This window comes from Trachypithecus francoisi, unplaced genomic scaffold (genome assembly GCF_009764315.1).
Source record: "Trachypithecus francoisi isolate TF-2019V2 unplaced genomic scaffold, Tfra_2.0 Lachesis_group5, whole genome shotgun sequence".
Lineage (NCBI taxonomy): Eukaryota > Metazoa > Chordata > Mammalia > Primates > Cercopithecidae > Trachypithecus > Trachypithecus francoisi.
This window is the reverse complement of record NW_022681470.1, coordinates 89,243,374-89,264,740: the sequence shown is the minus strand read 5'-3', so window position 1 is coordinate 89,264,740 and position 21,367 is coordinate 89,243,374. Positions and strand designations below refer to the sequence as shown.

The following is a 21,367-nucleotide window of genomic DNA, read 5'->3' as shown; positions in this document are numbered from 1 at the left end:
GGAAGGGAAGGAGGAACAACCTGTGCAGAGGCGAAAGGCTGCACCCTGGTCAAATCGCCTCAACCAGAACCCAGCAGGGGCACCTTCCTAGAATAAGATGTGGCCGAGCTCTCTCATTTCCTTGGGGCTGGAGGAGCAAGAGGAGGAAGAGTTGGGAGGCCCCTCCCACCCTTGAGCCCCACCACTCACTCACCACCATGCACCTGGGAGCCGCAAGCCTGTAATCCGCACTGACTGCTGGTGATCTTAGGTTCTTATCATTTCCTACTCATAATTGCCTTCTAACAGGCCTCCTTGCTTCCAGTTCTCATCTCCCCACTCTCCCAGCCTCGGTCTTTGTATAATTCAAGTCTGATCTTGTCTCTCCCCTGAGGAAATCTTGCAGTTCCTCCCCAGTCCTCTAATGCAGGGAAGCCTGGCTCTTGTTCATAACCCGAAGCCCTGCCTCTCTCCATTCTTCTTTCTTTCCATTTCCCATCCTATCCCCTAAGCTCTCGCCTTTTCAAGGGCCGGCAGTCCTGAGTGCCTCTGGGTTTTGATGGCACCAGGGCTTTATGTGTTCCTCCCTGACTTCCCACTTGGCTGACTCCTGTGTTCCCTTGGAGTCCCACCTTCCCTGTCTCAAGGCCCACCCTGCTCCAGCACACACCTCTCCCAGTAGCTGTCCCCTTCCAGCGCAGGCCTTGGCCCAGCATTTGTCACCGTGTACCAGTAGTCTTTTTTTCTTTTTTTTCTCTCCCAACAGAATTTGAGCTCCCTGAAGGCAGAGCCCATATATTACTTATCTTTGTGTCCCCCAGCCTGACTCCATAAGGGCTAAAAGATGAAGCCATAAATGAACATAGGAATGATATAATAACATCTCCCCTGCTGCCCCCCAGAGTCAGCCAGTAAAGGGACCCACCCACCAGCCAGAGAGCAAGATCAGCATGGTGTCCTCAGGGCACAAGGCACCCCAGGAGTTAAATAACCAAAGCCACCACCTAAGCCTAAGAGACTAACATGATGGATGCAGCCTGTTCTCCAGGAGGCAGGTAGGAATGGTGTTGGCCCCAGAAAAGCCAGACCGTATCTTCATGCATGCATCCCCATTATTCCCTCCATTGAGAGGCACACCTGCCACCTCCATTCACCCTCCACAGCCAAGGTCTTCTGCCCCTGATCCTCTGCTGCCCCTCTCCCTGGGGCCAGATGGGTGCGTGGCACCAAAGCTCTTGAGGGCAGAGCCTCCCCATTCCCCGCCCCAGCCCACCCCATGAGTCTCACAGGTGTTTCACTGGATGGCAGGGGATGCTGGTCGACTGCCCAATGCCACCGGACGGTCGTGTTCTAGTCTGCTTCACTTGCCTCTCCCTTTCTGGAGGGCAGTCTTCAAAGACCCCAGGCCAAGGATCCAGGCACCACCCCCAAGAAACCAGGCAATAATGTCTGGGAGTGTCAGAACACACTGTCACTGGAAAGAGAAGCCACAGACTGGAAACCTAGCTTCCTTGTCTTGCCTGTCAGAAGAGTGTCCTCTGAGTTACCAGCAAGCCTGCTCTTTTCCCAGAGGGTGCTCTCTTTTATCCCCTCATGTTCAGGCAGAGATACCTGCTTGGAAGTCTCAGAGTTTCTCCAATGGTAACTTTCCAAGGAGGAAAAAGTTGACCCGCACTACTACTTAGCCTGAAACTTAGCTCTCCCTAGGCCTGGATGGGGAGGAATCATGCAGCCTGCCCACCTTGTGTTTTCCAATCCAGACCTATGACATTTTATAGGCAGCAAGACATTTTACAGACTGCAAGCGAGGCGAGTAAAACAGCCTGCCTTTGAAGATTTGGGAAGCAGGTAAAAGTCTAGGAGCTTGGCAGCTATGAGATCAGAAAGGTCTTTGTACAACCAGTGTTGTAACTTAAAATAATTCCTACACTCCCAGGTCACCTCCCTTATAGTCAGTTAGAGCCCAGGTGAGCTAAACCTTCACCCTACTTCATCGTGTGTCCTGGGCCAGGGCCGAGTTTACCTTCAGCAACTCCCTCTTCCTCCAGCTTTCTCCCTCTTCCCCCTCTCCCCTTACAGTAAACTTAGGACTCTACATTTTTGGAAGTGTAGCTCAGGATCACATTATAATTTTCATGGGGCTTAGCTACTTTGGGCTTAGAGAGCTTCACCTCCATAATTTTTTTTCTTTTCTTTTCTTTTCTTTTTTTTTTTTTTTTTTTTGAGACAGGATCTTGTCTGTCACCCAGACTGGAGTGCATTGGTGCGATCATAGCTCACTGCAGCCTCGAATTCGTGGGCTCCAGCAATTCTCCTGCCTCAGCTTCCCATGTATCTGGGATTACAGGGGCCTGCCACCACACCTGGCTAATTTTCTTTTAATTTTTAATTTTTATTTTTGTAGAGATGGTGTCTAGCTGTTTCCCAGGCAAAATGTAATGTAAGCTGGACTCCTTATTATATTCATTATTCTTATATTTATTTTTTCTTTTTATTTCAAAAGAGCTTAAAATTAAAACATTTTCATGGGTCCCAGTAAGTATGGTGACCCCAGATGGTGTGCCTCCTGAATGGGTAGTTGGCTCAGATATAACTCACAGCACGCCACCTGCTCAGGAGATGCACAAACCTGCCTGCGCCCTCTGCCGGCAGCAGCGGTAGAGGCCCCCACGGAAGCCCAAGACTAGTGGCCTGTGGTTCTAGTGGCCTCTCTGCTTTGCCCTGACTACCATAGACAACCCTCAAAATAGCCGGAATACCCTGGTCTAATCAAACCAGTCCTTGAATTGTTGGTTCCTGGATCCAGAGGTTTCTCCAACCCTGGACATTACAGCATATGGAGTTGCAACGGGATTCTATTGTCATAAAATTGCATTTCCTTAACAACAACTATCTGGAAACCTTAGGAATTTGGGGAAACAGAAATTAAATTGTAGGGTACAGGTGGATGTCAATAGAAAGGTAAAACTAAATTTACATTATAAATGAGGATAGACTTACAACACTTTGAATTATTCTTCAGCTAACAATTTATCAGAGCAACTGACATCATAAGGCCAAGTATTCATGAATTCCCATTCCATTAAAGCCTTCACTTGGCAGCCTATACATGTATTTGGTGAATATGAATGTTCCCAATGAAAATATTTGCCTAATAAATGAATCAACTAAATCAAAACATTAAAACTCTGTGGATGAAAGTTATGAAAACATCCATATTTAATTACTAAATTATATTTTAACTACATCAATCAAATCATCACTTAAACACATCATATGCTGAAATTTTACACACTTATTCTAGAATACTTTTGTAAACAGAAAAAATAAAGATAAAAGTTTCAAATAAACTGGATTATTTAGCCTGTTAAATTACAAAGTGAAGGGTTGTTTTGTATTTCATCAGTTTGATAAATTTGAATAGGGACATATCACATTTCCCCAAGTCAGGAGGGACACACCTGTAAAAGATTTAGAACAGGCATGTCTTGTTTTACATAAATACTTGTATTATGAAATTGTAAAACATGATCAGAGAACCAAATCACTTGGCCTCTTAAGTCCCATTTTTAAAATGAAAACTTTGACTAGTCAGTACTTTCCAAACATTTTTAGTTATAAAAATGCCTTCGTAAAGTGAAATGGTCATAGTTAATAATGACGGTTAATCTTTATGTTTTCACATATTGTCTCATTTCATCCTTACAACACCATATGATCAGTGTCATTATGTTACAGCTGAGGAAAGCGGGGCTAGGAGAGTTTAAATAACATACTCAAGATCACACAGCTAATGAATGAACCAGGACTCAGACCCAGTTCTGTCAAATCTCATGCCCTTCAATCCCTCAGACTCCTGTGAAGTGGAAGGGGAGGTTTTGCCAGTTGAATAGAAGTTAGGGGCTCCCCTAGCCCCACTAACTCCACTTCTCATCCAGGGAGCTCAACTTGAAAAACATCCCTTTTTTCCTATTAAAAAAGGTTTCAAGTAACAGTTTTGCCTTTATAGCAGGTCGAATAATTCTTGATTTGATAAAACTTTTATCAAGCTTAAAACGCAATTTTTAAAATTCTCATAGTTCTTTTGCGTCTCCCAAAGAGATCCAGTGATTCCCAGAAGTCTGCAGACCCCACCCCAATTAAGAAATTCAAGCAAAATTCAGGCAGGCGGCCACAAGCACAAATAATATGGCATATAGTGACATCTATTGGTCAATTGTGATATTGCATCCAACTTCCTTTCACAGGAAATATAATTGGAGCTGGTTGATGTGGAATTATACTAGTCTCAGGTGTAAATCAAAATAAGAAAAATTCCTTTCATACAGAGAAAGCAGAAAAATTCCTTTCATACAGAGAAAGCAGAAGGGAGATATTGGAATCTCCAAGTTCAGTTAAAGGCCTGAGTCCTAGTCCTGATTTTACCATAAATAACTTGGTATAGACTTGGTTAAGTCACTTTGTCTCGGGAGCCTCATCTTCAATCAAACAGGGTCAGGCCCTCTCAGAGGCCCTCAAAGCGCTAAAGGACACCCTCAGGGCCCTCTAGGAAAGGCAGAGTCAAATGAGTGTGGCTACTCTCTTCACTTCCACATCTAGGCACGTCTATTTTTATCTTTTCATACATGAATCTTCTTCTTAAAGTTTCAAAAATATTGTTTCTACTATTCGGACCTGGTCAGCCCATGTCAACATTTACTGTATCCAGCACATTTTAGGGTCCTGTACTAAATCTATTCTTGTTTAGTTTTGTTTTGTTTTGTTTTAGAGACAAGGTCTTGCTCTGTGCCCCAGGCTGGAGTGCAATGGCGTGATCACAGCTCACTGCAGCCTCAAACTCCTGGGCTCAAGCAATCTTTCCACTTTGACCTCCCAAGGAGCTGGGATTACAGGCATGAGCCACCACGCCAGTCCGATGTACTGAATCTTTGTAATCTACAAAAATAGGAATCTAGCTCCCTTCCCTTTCAGACCTTACAACTTAGTTGTGGAATAAAACAAACACATCATCTACTCATTCCTTAACTAAGCATTTTTGTCAAATCAACTGGGAGATTTTCTTCCATGAGATCATATCTTTGATTTTATAAAACAAGTCAATGAGAGAGAGAATTCTTTTTATAGTCAATCTTGCTAGAAGGCATCTTTGCTATAAAATAAATGTTTCAGGAGTCTCTTGGGAAGAATTCATGATGAAGTTGAGATCCACTGTCATCACTATGTAACAGTGTTCCTTCTCATGGGAGTTGGATGAGATTAAGAGACTTTGTGAATATTCTCTATTGTGCGTAAGCAAAGTTTATAAGGCTCTCGGTGTCCCACCAAGAAAATAGGTTTTGTACAGGCAAGAAGGGGAGGCATAAGATATCTGTAAATTTCCCACTAAAAGCTCATCTTCACTTAGAAACCAAATTGATTATTAAGCATTTCTACTCAAGAATAGGGAGAAATTTACTCCTCAATGATCCAAATAAGGTAATAATAATGTCACAAATAATTATTGATTAAGCACTTACTCTAGCCCTGAAACTCTCCTAACAGCTTTACCTCATTTAATTTTCATATCTCTAAAAAGTACATTCTATTTTTATCATTTTAGAGAAGAGGAAACTGAGGCACAGAATTATAAAATAACTGAGGAAGTTATGACTAGCTAACTCCATTGATCCAGATTGCCTGCCCTTGGGAAAGTTGTAAAAGGAGGTCAGAATAGTCCCCCTCCCCCACAGGCTACTAGTTACCCCCAAGGACTGCTGTAGGCACAGCCTGCACCCAGCTCTGGGCTCAGGGACCTTCTGGACAATTGCACAGGGTCAGGAGTAGCATGGGCAATGCCTGAATATTGCCCAGCCTTTTATGTAAGAAGAAAAAGGAAATAAAAAGAGAGTGACGTTCTTTTGGCCTGTCTCTGTCTCATAGCACTCTGTATAATCTGTCTTATTGTGATCAAAATGCAACATGTACACTACTTTAGAAGCTTATCAAATCAGAGATGTTCTCCTTCTCAGGTTGGACCCAACTGAATGATATCAGGGCTAAATGATATTCAAGACTCCAACAGACATAAAAGAATAAAAGAGTTATTTTATTGTCCCATTTTTCCTCTACCCTAGAAAGTCCAAGAAACACTTGATTGTAATGTGTACAGTTTCCAGATTTTGACTGAAGATAAAGTTATTTTCAAATATCTGAGAAATCTAAGACCACGTTCCCTACCCTATCTTGCCCGTCCTCAAGTTAAAGACCCATAGACCACAGCCAAGCCCCTGCCTTGGATAACTCTCCAAGGGGAAGTATTCTGATCTTTTGATTCTATTCCCAATAATGAGGAGGATAAGCTTGAATCCTCCAATCATAACTCACTGCCATCTTAGACCTGCTGAATGGACAGGTCTGCTCTGACAGATACATTATGCGGCACGCAAAGAACAAAGAGCCTTTCTCTGAGGAATTTCATAATCACTGTGTCTTTTCTTCTCCTTCTTGTAATATGTATAATTTATCTTCTCTTGGAAAGGTGCATATAAATTTTAATGCAATTTGCTTCAGAACAATTAACAAAGTCACAATTTGAGAATCCTATTTGTTTCCCAGGAGAAAGGGAAACATCTGAACTGCATGCTGAGTACTAAGGAGACTTCAGGCCCTTAAAGAGGAATTTAACTAGAAGGTATCCCTGATTTGTCAGGCCCTTAAGACAATAAAACATATCTGTGTGATCATAAGACAGCCCCATCCTTCAACACTGACTAAAAAGCCTTAGGTGACATTGAACAAGCAGGCACATATCTCAGGACTTCAAGATTAGAGAGATGGAGCCCTTCATCTCTAGTCAAAGAAAACACTAGTCACAGAATTTCTGTAAAGGAAGAATACTAAGGACATTGTCCAATCTCCAGTTCTATGTACTTTCCCCTTCCACAATGTGTTTGGCAAATGGTCAGACTCCCTTTCTATTGTCCAGAGGCTAGGAGGAAAAGATTATCTTATTCCACATTAGAAACAAATGCTTATCCCCCAGGTGTCTATAAATCCCAGGTGGCATTCAGGTAGTTTCCCTTGTAAACTGCTGATGCAGCTGAAATTTTCTCAAGTATGGATTGGAAAAAAGAAGTTGCCTATCCATCTCTACCCTCCTCACTAGGCTCTGGGAGACATCCTGAATGCACAAAAGGCCCACTTTTCAACTTGAGAGTCAATACAAGTGGAACAGCCAGTGTTTCCAATTCAGCATGACGATCTGAGCCAATGAATTTAACACTCTCCCTTCCTAATTTGCAGCTGAAATGACCTACACAAAAGAAGAGGACAAACAATCCACTCCTTGGTGTGACGGTACCAGAGATGAGTGATGAACATAAGACTGTCATTTCGTTGAGGACAGTGCCAAATTCAAACTCCACCACCACCTTGAGAAGGAAACAGGTACTGGAGCTCTCAAGGAGGGCCGGGTGGTCCCAGGCATGCTCAAGGCTTGTTCACAGCACAGAAGGCATGGAGAATGGAGCAGAGGTACTGATGAGGTTTGTTCTTGGGGAGGGCTGCCATGCTGGCTGGAGGGGTACTGCTGCCTGCCCCGGTGGGCTTCAGCTGCTGTGACAATCCCAGGAGAAGCCCTTCAGGCAGAGATGAGGCTGCCTACCTATGGTCACGTCTCTTCTGATTTTTATTGTTGTTGTTGTTTTGTTTTTTCCGAAACCGAGTCTCGCTCTGTCACCCAGGCTGGAGTTCAGTGGCGCAATCTCAGCTCACTGCAAGCTCCGCCTGCCGGGTGCACACCATTCTCCTGCCTCAGCCTACCGAGTACCTGGGACTACAGGTGCCCGCCACCACATCTGGCTAAGTTTTTGTATTAGTAAAGATGGGGTTTCACCGTGTTAGCCAGGACGGTCTCGATCTCCTGACCTCGTGATCCACCCGCCTCGGCCTCCCAAAGTGCTGAGATTAGAGGCCTGAGCCACCGCGTCGGGCCGGCCACGTCTCTTCTCACTCCTCATACACCATGACACTTTTAAGATGGTTAAGGTCAAGAAAATATAAACTTATTTCCTGTGCCAAGACTGAAAGGCTTTCACAGGGACATCTCTGAGAGAACACTTACCCATTCCCATGCTGGAGAGGCATAAGCCTTCCATTGTAAGGATGAGAAAATGGAGAAAAATGACCACATATAGAAATAATGGGGCCAATATGAGGAGTGCCAGACAAACTTAATAAAATGTATCTGGATTTATTCTAGCAAACATTGACTATCAAAGTTAAAGAAAAAAGGCCTATAACCATCCAGGCTGAAAACAAAACAGAACAGGCCATTTACACTGAGAAATAGCAGATTTCTCCTTAGCAACCTTAAATGCAAAAATGTCACTCAAAGGCAGAAGAGATAATAAATGTGTGTAATGGAATATATACAGCAGTGTAAATAAGTGCGCCTCAGCTGCATACGTCAGCATGGATGGCTCACATACACATAATATTGGGCAAAAAGGGTATCATAAAAATATATATGCCATATGATTCTATATAGATGGTCCCTTAGTCACAATTTTTTGATTTTACCATGGTGCAAAAGCAATATGCATTCAGTACACTCCTGATAAACCCATCTGATTTTTAACTTACATTAGGTTTGGGTTTATCAGGATGTAATCCCATCATAAATCAAGGAGTAGCTGCATATGTGAAGACCAAAAACAGCCAAACTAAACAACATATTGTTAAAGGATACATTAAGAGGCGAAACTATCAGTAAAAAGCAAGGATATTTTAACTCGAAACTCAGGATAATGGTTTTGTGTGAGGAAGAAGAAAAATGCAATTGGAAAACAATTTCTAGGCATTGATGATGTTCTATGTCTTAAGCTAAGTGATGACTATATGGGTGTTTATTTTATTATCATCCTTTAAACTGTACACATGCATGTTTTACTCTTATTTTGTATGTATAATATGCTTCACATCAAAATTGTAAAAAAAAAAAAAAAGAAAAGAAAAGAAAAAAGTAGAAAAGAAAATAATATGTATTAATCGGGGATCTCCAGAGACATAGAACCAAAAAGGTATATATAGAGAGAGATATACAGAAAGAGATGTATTATGAGGGATTGGCTCATGGGATTACGAAGGCTGCAAAGTCCCACAATCTGATCCCTGCAAGCTGGAGGCTCAGAAGAGCCAGCAGTATAGTTCCAGTCCAGGCCCAAACTCCAGAGAATCAGGAGAGCTGATGTCTGAGGGCAGAAGTTGGATGTCCCAGCTCAAGAAGAGAGAACATCAGTGTGCAGCTGGGTGGGAAAAAAATTTTAAGATAAAAAATAAATTAAGAAAAAAGAAGAGAGAACAAATTCACCCTTCTTCCACCTTCTTGTTCCATTCAGACCCTCAACAGATTGGATGACATCTCTCACACTGGTGGAGTGGTCTTCTTGACTCAGTCTACTGATTCAAATGCTACTCTCTTCTGAAAATAACCTCACAGACACATCCAGAAATGTTTTACCAGCTATCTGGGCATCCCTTAGCCAAGTCAGGTTGATGCATTTATGCATTAATTTTAATTAACCATCACAATATGTAAATGAAAAATTAACTTTTTAGAGAATTTTTAAAAGTACCAGTAAATGCAATTAAAGAATTAAGTATGGTCAGCAGTAGAGATATTAAATGAAGTATATTTTAAGAAAAAAATCTTGAGCTGCTGCTTTAGTTGTGTTGAAAAGACATTTTCTAATAAGAAAAAAATGACAAAGCACCAAAAAGAGAAAGAACAATTACAATAGACAAATCTCATTTATGAAAACAGATAAAAATTTCCTAACTGCCTTTTAAAGGCAAATTAGATTAAGAAGCATATTATTAGGGCTTATTAGGTAGTGTTAGATATTGGTAGGATTCATAATAAAAATACATACATGGCTTAAACTATGTGAAGCATATGAACCCTTAGAAAAATCTCTTATTATAATGTATTAAATTTAGAGAAGTCACAGGATAATATCAATAGATATTGAAAAGTCATTTGGTCTGATCAAATTCCACATATATTACTGATATTAGTACAAAATCAGAACATGAGAGAACTATAAAAAATATACTTCCTTGACACAATAAAAAAAATGCTTACTTCATACCTAAAAGTCAAGCACAGGGGGCATTCCCATTAAAATTAGGTACCGTATAAAGATGTTTGCTATTACGACCATGGTGTTAGTCAAGGTTCTTCAGAGAGACAGAGCCAGTAGGAGAGATGAGAGGGGATTTATGAGGGAATTGGCTGCTCACATGACCACAGAGGCAAAGTCTCATGACCAGCACCTGTAAGCTAAAGAGAACCAGGGAACTCAGAACCAGGGAAGCTGACCGTGCAGCCCCCAGTCTGGGGCCAAAGACCTGAGAGCCCTGGGAGGTCCCTGGTGCAAGTCCCAGAGTCCAAAAGCCAAAGAACCTAGAGCTTGATGTCCAAGGGCAAGAGGAGGAAAAGCCTCCCACTCCAGAAGAAAGACAGCAGAGACAGAGAATCTCCTGTCTTTCTCCTGTTTGTTCCAACCAGGCCCCCAACCAGTTGGACAACGCCTGCCCCCAACAAGGGCAAGTTGTCTTCTCTCAGTCCACTGACTCACCCACCAATCTCTCCTGGAAACAGACACACCCAGAAACAAACCAACCATTTAGGCACCTCTCAATCTCGTCACGCTAAAAATTAAAGTTAAAATTAACAGTCATAACCATTATTCAAAATGTGAGAAATTTTTAGGCAACTGTAATAAGGCGAGAAGAAAGTATTAGAAAGTATATATTTTGAAAAGAGAAGACAAAATTATAATTTTTTGCATGATGATATAATTACTTGAAAACCCAAGAAAATTAGCCACAAAATGGTTAGTACTAATTAGAGAATTCGTGTAATGTGTCCAATTGCAAAATAAATATACAAAACTTAATAGCAGTGGTTGCATCCTCAAATGCCTCCAGGGATCAGGCAGACAACAAAAATGAATAAAGCACACTGGTGGGGACCTTTCCTGATGACAGAAAGCAACTGCTTCCCAGCTCCTGCACATTTTTGTCAAGGGAGACTGTGAGTCTAGAGTTGCCAGTATTCTGATTTTTAAGGAGAATTTGTAAAAACAGATTCTTGTATAAAACTTTCTGATTTTTAGATGCAGATAACTAATTCAAAAATATTCTGAACTAAATATATTCATAGGCTAGATATGGCCATGGGCCTCCAGCATGCAACTGTTGATCAGTGCTTTCCTTTATAATTAATCTGCAAATACAGAGAAGAAATGTGAAATGGTATAAAAAATTGATTAATCTTTGAATAGTGAATCATTTGAAATAAATTAAATTAAATTTCTACTTCTTGTATCACACCAAATAACGTCTACAGGGTAATGATTTAAAGTAAAAAATGGAACTAAACAAGCAGTAGAAAATATATATATAGGTAAGTATTTATATAATTTCAAGTTGGGAAATGCTTTCTTAAAAATAACAACAACCTGTTGAATGAGAGAAAATATTTCCAAACTATTCATGTGACAAGGACTAATATCTAAAATATACAAGGAACTCAACTCAATACCAAAAAGCAAATAATTATATTAAAAGTGGGCAAAGAATCTGAAAAGACATTTCTCAAAAGGAGACATACATATACACAATAAATATATTTTTAAAATGCTTAACACCACTAATCAGGGAAATGCAAGTCAAAACCACAATGAGATATCACCCTATCCCAGTTAGAATAGCTATTATCAGGGGAAAAAAACAAATGCTGACAAGATGTGGAGAAGGGGAACTGCTATACACTGTTGGCGGAAATGTAAATTAGCATAGCCACTACAGATAAGAGTATGAAGATTTCTCAAAAACTTAAAGTAGACCTACCATGCAATCCAGCAATTCCACTAGCGAGTATTTATCCAAAGGAAAGGAAAGCAGTATATCAAAGGGGTATCTGCACTCCTATGTTTAATGCAGCACTATTCACAATAGCATAGATATGGAAGCAAACTGTGTCCATCAAGGGGAAATGGATAAAGAAAATGTATATATACACAATGGAATACTATTTGGCCAGAAAAAGGGGATGAAATCCTATTATTTGCAGCAACATGGATGGAACTAGAGGTCATTATGTTGAGTGAAATAAACCAAGCACAAAAAGACAAATCACTCATATGTAAGAGCTAAAAAATTTGATCGCATGGAGTTCGAGAATAGAATGACAGATACCAGAGGCTGGGAAGGGTGTGTGTGTGGATGCGGGGGATGAAGAGAGGTTCATTAATGAGTACAAACACTTAGATGAAAGGAAAAAGCTGTAATGTTTGATAGCAGAGCGGGGTGACTATAGTTAACAACAATATATTGTATATTTCAAAATAGCTGGGAGAGAAGACGTGAAATGTTCCCAATGCAAAGAAATGACAAATGTTTGAGGTGGTGAATATCCTAAATGCCCTGACTTGATCACTACACATTCCATGCATGTATCAAAATAGCACTTGTACCCTATAAATACATACAAATATGTATCAAAAAATAATGTCTATAATAACAACATTTTAAAAATAGCAACAGAGAAATCATAAAAAGAAAAACTGGCCTAAATTACATATATTTTTTAACCATTTCAGATCAAAAAATAAAATGCCAATGGCAGACGAGAAAAATTATTTAAAACACATAGACTCAATATCCATTTATAGAGACACTGGTCCCTGCAAATCAACAACAAGCATCTTCAGAGAATATTGAGTACAGGATATAGAAAAGCAAGTCATTAAATTAGAAATGCCGATAGCTAACAAGTGTAAGACAAAAACATTCAACCTCACAAGTAATCAAATAAATACAAATTAAACCACTGATGAGACACCATTTTCCCTATTGATTTGAGAAACATTTTTGAAATTGTTTTTGAGACCCAGTGTTAACAAAGGCATTTATTTTTGGTAGAAGTATACATTCAGTCTGTAGAAAAATTTGGCAGTATGTGTCAGAACTCTTTGCCTCAGCAAGTCTACTTCTCAAAGTTTAGACTAAGGAAATAGGAATATACTGTAAACAACGATTTAATTGTAAGGATACCTTTGTTTTGTTTTTTTGTTTGTTTGTTTGTTTTTGAAACATTATCTCACTCTGTCACCCAGACTGGAGTTCAGTGGTACAATCATAGCTCACTGCAGCCTTATCTCCCAGGCTCAACTGATTCTCCTGCCTCAGTCTCCCAAGTACCTGCAACTACAGGTGCACACCACTATGCCTGGCTAATTTTTGTTTTTTAATAGAGATAAGATCGCCATATGTTTCCCAGGCTGGTCTCAAACTTCTGAGCTCAAGCAATCCTCTTGCCTCAGCCTCCCAGAGGACTGGGATTACAAGAGTTTGCCACCACACCCAGCCAGGATGACATTATTGATACACTAGCAGAACACAAAAACAAAAACATGGAAACAATGCGAACACTGATAAATAGGTAAATTTGTACATTCATACTGTGAAATTCTTGGCGGTCATTTAAAGTCTGAAGCAAGTCTTGAAGGATATCTATTATTATTAAAAAATAGGGGCCCAGTTGGGCACAGTGGCTCACGCCTATAATCCCAACACTTTGTGATGCCAAGGCAGGTGGATCACTTGAAGCCAGGAGTTTGAGACCAGCCTGGCCAACATGGTGAAACCCCGTCTCCACTAAAAATACAAAAATTAGCTGGGCGTGGTGGCGGACACCTGTGATCTCAGCTACTGAGGAGGCTGAGGCAGGAGAATCACTTGAACCTGGGAGGTGGAGGTTCCAGTGAGCAGAAATCAGGCCACTGCACTCCAGCCTAAGTTACAGAGTGAGACTCTGTTGAAAGAAAGAAAAAAAGAGAGAAAGAGGGAAAGAGAAAGGAGGAAAGGAGGAAGTGGGGGGAGGGGAAGAGGGGAGGGGGAGGACTGAGCGTGGTGACTCACTCCTGTAATCCCAGCACTTTGGGAAGCTGAGGCAGGCAGATTGCTTGAGCCCAGGAGTGTGAGACCCACCTGGTTAACATGGTGAAATGCCATCTCTCAAAAAAAAAAAAAAAAAAAAAACTTAGCTGGGCGTGGGGTGTGGTAGTGCACACCTGTAATCCCAGCTGCCTGACATGCTGAGCTGGGAGGAGCACCTGAGCCCAGGAGGTTGAGGCTGCAGTGAGCTATGATTGTGCCACTGCACTCTAGCCTGGGGGCAGAATGAGATCCTGCCTCCAAAAAAAAAAGAAAAGAAAAAAAGAAAGTCACAATACATTGCTAAGTTTTTTGCTGTTGTTGTTTATTTTAAATTAAAATGAATAGTATGACTCCAAACTCTACAGTATATGTACAATGATCTGGAAGAATACAGCCTTAGATATTAACAGTGGTTATCCCTGGATGGTGGAGTTATGATTATTGTGTTCCAAATTTTCTATTTAAAAAGCTTGCTTCTGTTTTACTACAAGGAACATATTGTTTTGATAACAAGTAAGATTTTTATTTTTACTTAAAAAATAAAGTTGGGTCCTCAGGTGGACTAACTGACTGTTACAGTTACTTAGCTATATTAGAAAGAGATGGACATAGTTCTTATGGCTGTCTGTGTGTGTGTGTGTGTGTGTGTGTAAATATATATGCCGTATATAATTAGTAGACTTACCTTTCTATTTACGTTTTGCTTGGACTGCTTTAAACTAAACACATATGCCAAAAGCCAATGAAGAGATACACCCCAGACAAATGCAAAATACTACAAGAGAGGTTAGGCAGGCTTTAATTTAACAACTAAAGGATTGCTAAAATTAAAATTGTATTGCAAATAACCTACAAAGCTGCATGTCATTTATTAGAGTTGCCTATAAGTACCTGGTTTATCTATGACCACTTAATAGAGTTAATGGACCTTATAGAAATATTTACAGGCTCAAAAAGAGACTTATTGGCAGACTTGGGCTTCCTTCCATGCCCAGTTAACAGGGAATGGTTCCCAGCTCCTCAAACACACAGAAAGAGAAAACTAGAGAGATTTTGCCAATGATTTAAACAAGGAAAAATCTAGAGCTGCAAAGTGTGTAACATTTACTAGACTAATATGAGAAGAGATTCATAAACAACCCAAGTGTCCAAAATAAAGTATCATATAGAGAAATTACAAACATCTATAAAGAACTATAAATTAAGAGCCCAAACTTTGGCCAGGTGCAGTGGCTCACACCCATAATCCTAACATTTTGGGAGGCTGAAGCAGGTGAATAGCTTGAGCCTAGGAGTTCAATACCAGCCTAGGCAACAAAGTGAGACCTCCTCTTTACAAAAAATCAAAAAATAAAAATTAGACAGGCATGGCGGCATGTACCTGTGGTCTCAACCACTTGGGAGGCTGAGGCAGGAGGACTGCTTGAGCCCATGAGGTCAAGGTTGAAGTTAGCCAAAATGGTATCACTGCACTCCACTCCAGCCTGGGCAACAGAGTGAGACTCTGTCAAAAAAACAAACAAACAAACAAAAAAACCCCACACTTTAAAAATAATACAGCATTTCTCTGACCTAACTGACTTCCCAGTTTCCTTTGCCCTTTGCTGCCTAGCTAGATTATCTAATATTACAGTGTCCAGAGCTCAGTCTTAGGCCCCCCAAGCAATCTCATCCAGGCCCCTATCTTTAAGCAACATTTATAATCTTGTAATTCCCAAATGTATATCTGACTGTCCCTCTGATTTCCTAAGACTGCTGACATCTCACACTTGACATGATCGATTCCAAACTGTCTTCCTCCCTAAAACTACTCCTTCCATCAGTCTTCATAGTTCAGTGAAGAACATTACCATCCATCTAGCTGCCCAAGCCAAAAGCCTAGCACCCACTTTGGATTTCCCTTTTCTTTTCCCTGACACCAAATCCATCAGCAAGTTCTACCAGTTCTCTCTCCAAGATACAAAAATGCATGCTGAATCAACCCACTTCTTACCATCTCTAGTACTGTCACTCTTATTCAAGCCTTCACAGAATCCATTCTCGATTGAGCAGTCAGAGTGTTTTTCAGAAAATGTAATTCATATCTGCTTAAATCTCTTCAGTGGCTTTCGAATGCACATAAGAAAATAAACAAACAAACAAAAAAAACCTCTGAACTTTTCACCATAATGCAATAAAGCCTCTGAACACCCTTCTGCTACTCCTTACTCCTTGCAGATAATTCTCTAGCCACAAGAGCCTTTTCTATTTCTGGGATGCCAAGTTCATCCTACCTGAAGGTCACTGCACTTTTTTGTTCCCTTTGCCTGACAGTCCCCTACTCTATTCCTACCCAAAACCTATTAATTAGTTTTTAAAATATTAAGAAATTAAGAATATGTCTTGAGAGCATGCTGCGTGTAAGTGGCAATCAGAAGACTTGGGTACTAGTCTCACACACTTTTCAAGATAGGACACCTGCTCTAAACCAATATGATAATGACTTTGGTCAACAACCAAGGTGATTCCTTGGCTCATGGTTTCCCCTTCTCTGGGACAAGTCCCAACAGTTAACTCCTCTCTTGTTAATTTAAAACCCAAATATAGAGATCTGGAAACTGGAGGTCACTGCAGCTGGTCACCTGCTGTGGAAGTCCCCAAACTGTCCAATCTCTTGCCTCCCCAGACTTCCTTGTTTAGTTCTTTCCTTAGGATTTATGATTGACCAGTATCCTTTAAGTCCTTTAGCTAAAGTTGGTTTCTGTAACTTACAATTGAAAAGAACTTTAGAAGAATTCCTTCTTAATTGTCTGGTTAGCTTCCTAGAACTCAGCTTTACAGAACCATTCCCTTAGTGTTGGCTACCCCAGGGCATCTGTGGAATCTAAACTCAGCATGGATATTGACATATGTAGAACAACTTAATATTCATCTTTCCCACCTCATATTCATGCGTGCATGTGCATGTGCACACACACACACACACACACACATTCTCTCTCTCTCTCCCCACGCTATATTCTTTCCAAGTCCTCTCATCACCCTTTGTACTTTTATCCAGCATCCACCAGGTTGGATTTGTTCTGCCTTGATGTTTTCTCACAGTTCATCTTCCCACTGCATGCTGGGCTCCCAATATTTGTGATAAAATTAGGAACCCTATTTATGTATGTAAAGAGGCCTTCTGCATGCACAATCAATAAATGTGAGCTCTAAAATGAATCCTTTCTTTCCTATGAGGCACTCACTTCCCTTGCCTTTCCTGGGTTATCTTCTATTTCATTGTCCCTAGTAGCTATGTTCCAATCACCAGGGCAGGGGTTTTACTTTTTAGAGGTCAGAGACCCCTTTGAATGCTACAGACACTTTTTTACAGAAAAAGTACATACAAATACACACACATTTTGCACACAACCAAGGTTTATGGGCTTCTGATTAAAATCACTTTACCAAGGATAAGACTTCTATGACCATCCGCCAGCCCTATACACACACACCACTAATTCCCACCCTTCACCAGCCGTGACTCATCCATGGCTTTGCTGCCAGACACCAGTAAAATAAACCTGGTTCTTCTCTCCTAATACTTGTTATGCTGAGAGATAGAAAAACAAAAACACAAAGCATCCCCAACAATTACAGGCAGTTACACTTAAGAGTCATTAAAAGCGTCCCCCATTAGAACACTTCCCCAGGACAAACACTTTATAATTTCCTAGATTACTAGTTTAATGCACAAGTTACGTTTCAAATGCTTTACTTTACAGGGAGGCATTCTTGGACCCTGGCTGAGATTAGGAAACAGCCAAGTCTTAGCAGCACACTTAGCAAGAATTTCTTAGGTGGGTTATTTTCTGGGAAGATTATCACAGTGAATAATCTCATCTATTTTACTGTCAATTTCAGAGTGTGACATTTTTGGCCTTGTTCTCAGTTCTAGAGATATTGTCAAGTTGAAACCTGCAGCTTCTTATATACTAACTCTACCTTCTAATTAGAAAAGAGGTTTGAAAATGTTGGAACTTTCTGGGTTGCCTTCCCCAAGCTAAATTAGAGTCTACTGAAGAAAAGGAAAGGTGGAGAAGAGGCAGAAGGACTGGGTGGATGCAGTAGAGAAAGAACCATACAATGAAAGGCAGGTCAGGGACTAGACAGAATAGTCTTTCTATCCTACCAATGCCAGTGACTCATGAATGGCCCCAAGCCCCTAGGACTTCTCTTCAGCCCAATCTGACTCCCCATGGAGTCATGGATGCATTTATTTTGCTGATGAATTGCTTTTCATTAGAGTCAACATGGAATAGAGCAGGATTTCACAATGTAATAGACTGAACGTCTGTGTCCTCCAAAATTTCAAATGTTGAAAACTAGAATCCTTTTCTTGCCTCCACTTCCTTGTTAGCAGGAACCCTAAGCTCTACTCCCATTGCCCTCAGCCACCCACCCTCGACCTTGATCGGGACCTCCAGGCTGCACCTGGCTGGCAGCAGGGCAGTGCGGCTCAGGTGGGTCTGGGGCGGGGCCCTGTTCAGCCTGGGATTCGGATCTCGAAGACACACGGGCCCCTCAACTTTGCCAAATGCTCCAGATGGCAGGTCCTTGGCCCACAGGCCTACAGGCCCATCTCAGGCTGGCAAGCATTGCCCCTGCTCCTTCTTCCTTAGGGCTTACCACCAAGCTTCTTTTTCCACACAGCCATCCAGACTGAGGAAATGTAGTCACCACAGGACCCAGAAATTTTGGGGCCAAGTGAGCCACGGCCACTGCCGCATCGGCAAGCACTGAAAGCACCCAGGAGGCCGTGGCAATGCCGGCAGCATGCATCACCATAGGATGGACTTCAGCAAATGTCACCCAGGTTACTTTAGGAAAGTTGGTATGAGGCATTACCACCTAAAGAGGATCCTGAGCTTCTGCCCAGCTATCAGCCTTGACAAATTGTGGGCTTTGGTCAGGAAGCAGACACAGGTGAATGCTGCTAAAAGCAAGCCTGGAACAGCTCCCATCACTGATGTGGTGCCATCGGGCTACTACAGAGTTCTGGGAAGGGAAAAGTTCCCAAACCAGCCTGTCATTGTGAAGGCCAGATTCTTCAGCAGAAGAGCTCTGGAGAAGATTCCGTGGGGGGAGCTTTGTCCTGGTGGCTTGAAGCCACATAGAAGGAGGTTCATTAAATGTTAACAACTGCTTTAAATAGAAAAGGAAAGGGAAAGGGAAGGGAAGGAAAGAAAACTAACCCCCAAGGTAGTGGTATTAGAAGGTGGAGACTTTGGGAAGTGACTAGGTCACAAGGGTGGAGTCTTCCTGAAGGGGATTAGCACCCTTACAAAAGAGACTGGCGAGTTTTCTTGCTCATTCCATCATGTGAAGACAAAACCAGAAGATGGCTATCTATGAACCAGGAAGTGTCCCTCACCAGACATCAAACCTGCTGGCACCTCAATCTTGGACTTCCTGGCCTCCAGAACTGTGAGAAATGAATTTCTGTTATTTATAAACTACCCAGTCTATGCTATTTTAGTACAGCAGCTCAAATAGATGAAGACACTCAACCTTGGCACTACTGGCATTCAGGGCCAGAAAATTCTTTGCTTGAGGGACTTTTCTGTGGGAAAATGGAGATGCCTAGCAGCATACCTGACCTGTACTCACTAGACGCCAGTAACACCCCCATTATAATCACCAAGAATATCTCCAGACATTGCCAAATGTCCCGGGGCGGGGGGGACAAAATTGTCCCTGTCTGAGAATCACACAAGAGAGGAAAGGTTTGGAGTCAGACAGACCTAGGTTCCAACTTTAGTTCCATTCCTCACAAACCCATAACCTTGGTGGGTGGGGAGGGAGGGAAGTATTTATGTCCTCTGCGACTGTTTCTTATTAGCAAACACTACTTATATCAAACAAATTGTTTTGAGGTTTGAATGAGATGATGTGTTAAAAGTATATAGGCTTACAATAGGTGCTCAATAAACAGTTGTTCCCTCCCCATACCTACTTCACTTATTTAACAAACATTTATTGAGCACTTATGCTGTATGCTAAGGATACAAACACAAAATAGTAAGTCTGAGAGAAAGAGACAAATGCATAAATAACCATAACATATCAAATCCATTAACAGAGATTATTTACCAAATGTTACAACTCTGGACCTATCTTTCTTTTCTCCCCCCCTTAACGGCTAACATTCTGTCTCCAAAAGCTCATCTGGCATTCCTCTTGAAAGAGGAAGTGTCCTATGAGTTGGGTCCTGAAAAATGAGTGGCAGGTCATCTGAAGGCCAGGAGAGAAGTTTGCACACTAGGCAGAAAAAACAGCATGGGCAGGCCGGGTGCAGTGGCTCATGCCTATAATCCCAACATTTTGGGAGACCAAGGCAGGTGGATCAGGAGTTCAAGAACAGCCTGGCCAACAGCGCAAAACCCCCATCTCTACTAAAAATACAAAAAAATTAGCTGGGCATGGTGGTCCGTGCCTGTAATCTCAGCTACTTAGGAGGCTGAGGCATGAGAATCAACTTGAGCCTGGGAGACAGAGGTTGCAGTGAGCCGAGTTGATGCCATTGCACTCCAGCCTGAGCGACAGAGTAAGACTCTGTCTCAAAACACACACACACACACACACACACACACACACACAAACCAGCATGAGCAAAGGCTTAATAGTGTGGTAACTTCAGGAAACTGCATTATCCAGTAGGCTAGAGTGAGGCTGAGTAGGGGAAATTGGTGCAAGATGGAGGATGCTAAGGAATTTGGATTTCTTTCTGCAAGTCACGTAGTCCCCCAGGATGCTTTTTTTCAGAATGGTGGCATGATCAGATCTGCTTTGGAAAGCACACTCTGGCAGCACTGGGGAGGATAAATGGGAGGTGGAATGAAGGGCAAGAGAGACGAAAAGCAAGAAGACCAGTCAGGAGCTATTGATTCCAGATGAGAGATAATGAGGGCCTGAACTGTAGTACTGGCAATGACAATGGCAAGATGCCAGCAGGCTCCAGGGACATTAAAAGGTAGAACTGACAGAATTTAGTGACTGATTAGATGTGGAGCGGGTAACAAGTGAAGGAGAAGAAGGAATAGGAGGTGATTATAAGACTCTAGCTTAGAAAATTAGGTGGATACTGATGGCATTTAGAAATGATAGGCACTGAGAAACTGTTTTCTCTTCTTTTTCACAGCCCCCGCCATTCACACTGTGCAAAGGAGCTCACTATCCCCAGCTCCCACTTGACAGATTCCTATACAACTCAATTTAACAAACCTAGGAGAGTAGTAGCAAACCCAGCAGCTCGATGATACTGGTTATTCCTGTCTGTCTTTGCTTGGATCTGGAAAAGTCCCAGGAAAATATTATTAATGAATAAGAAATAATCCCTATCTTGGGGCTGGGCGCAGTGACTCACGCCTGTAATCCCAGC

General features: G+C 41.6%; 1 pseudogene; it reads left to right on the top strand.

Annotated features, from left to right (window-relative positions):
* LOC117074108 overlaps window positions 1–19,093 on the top strand; it is a 52,321-nt pseudogene extending 33,228 nt beyond the window's left edge.
* The last annotated feature ends 2,274 nt before the right edge of the window (window positions 19,094–21,367 follow it).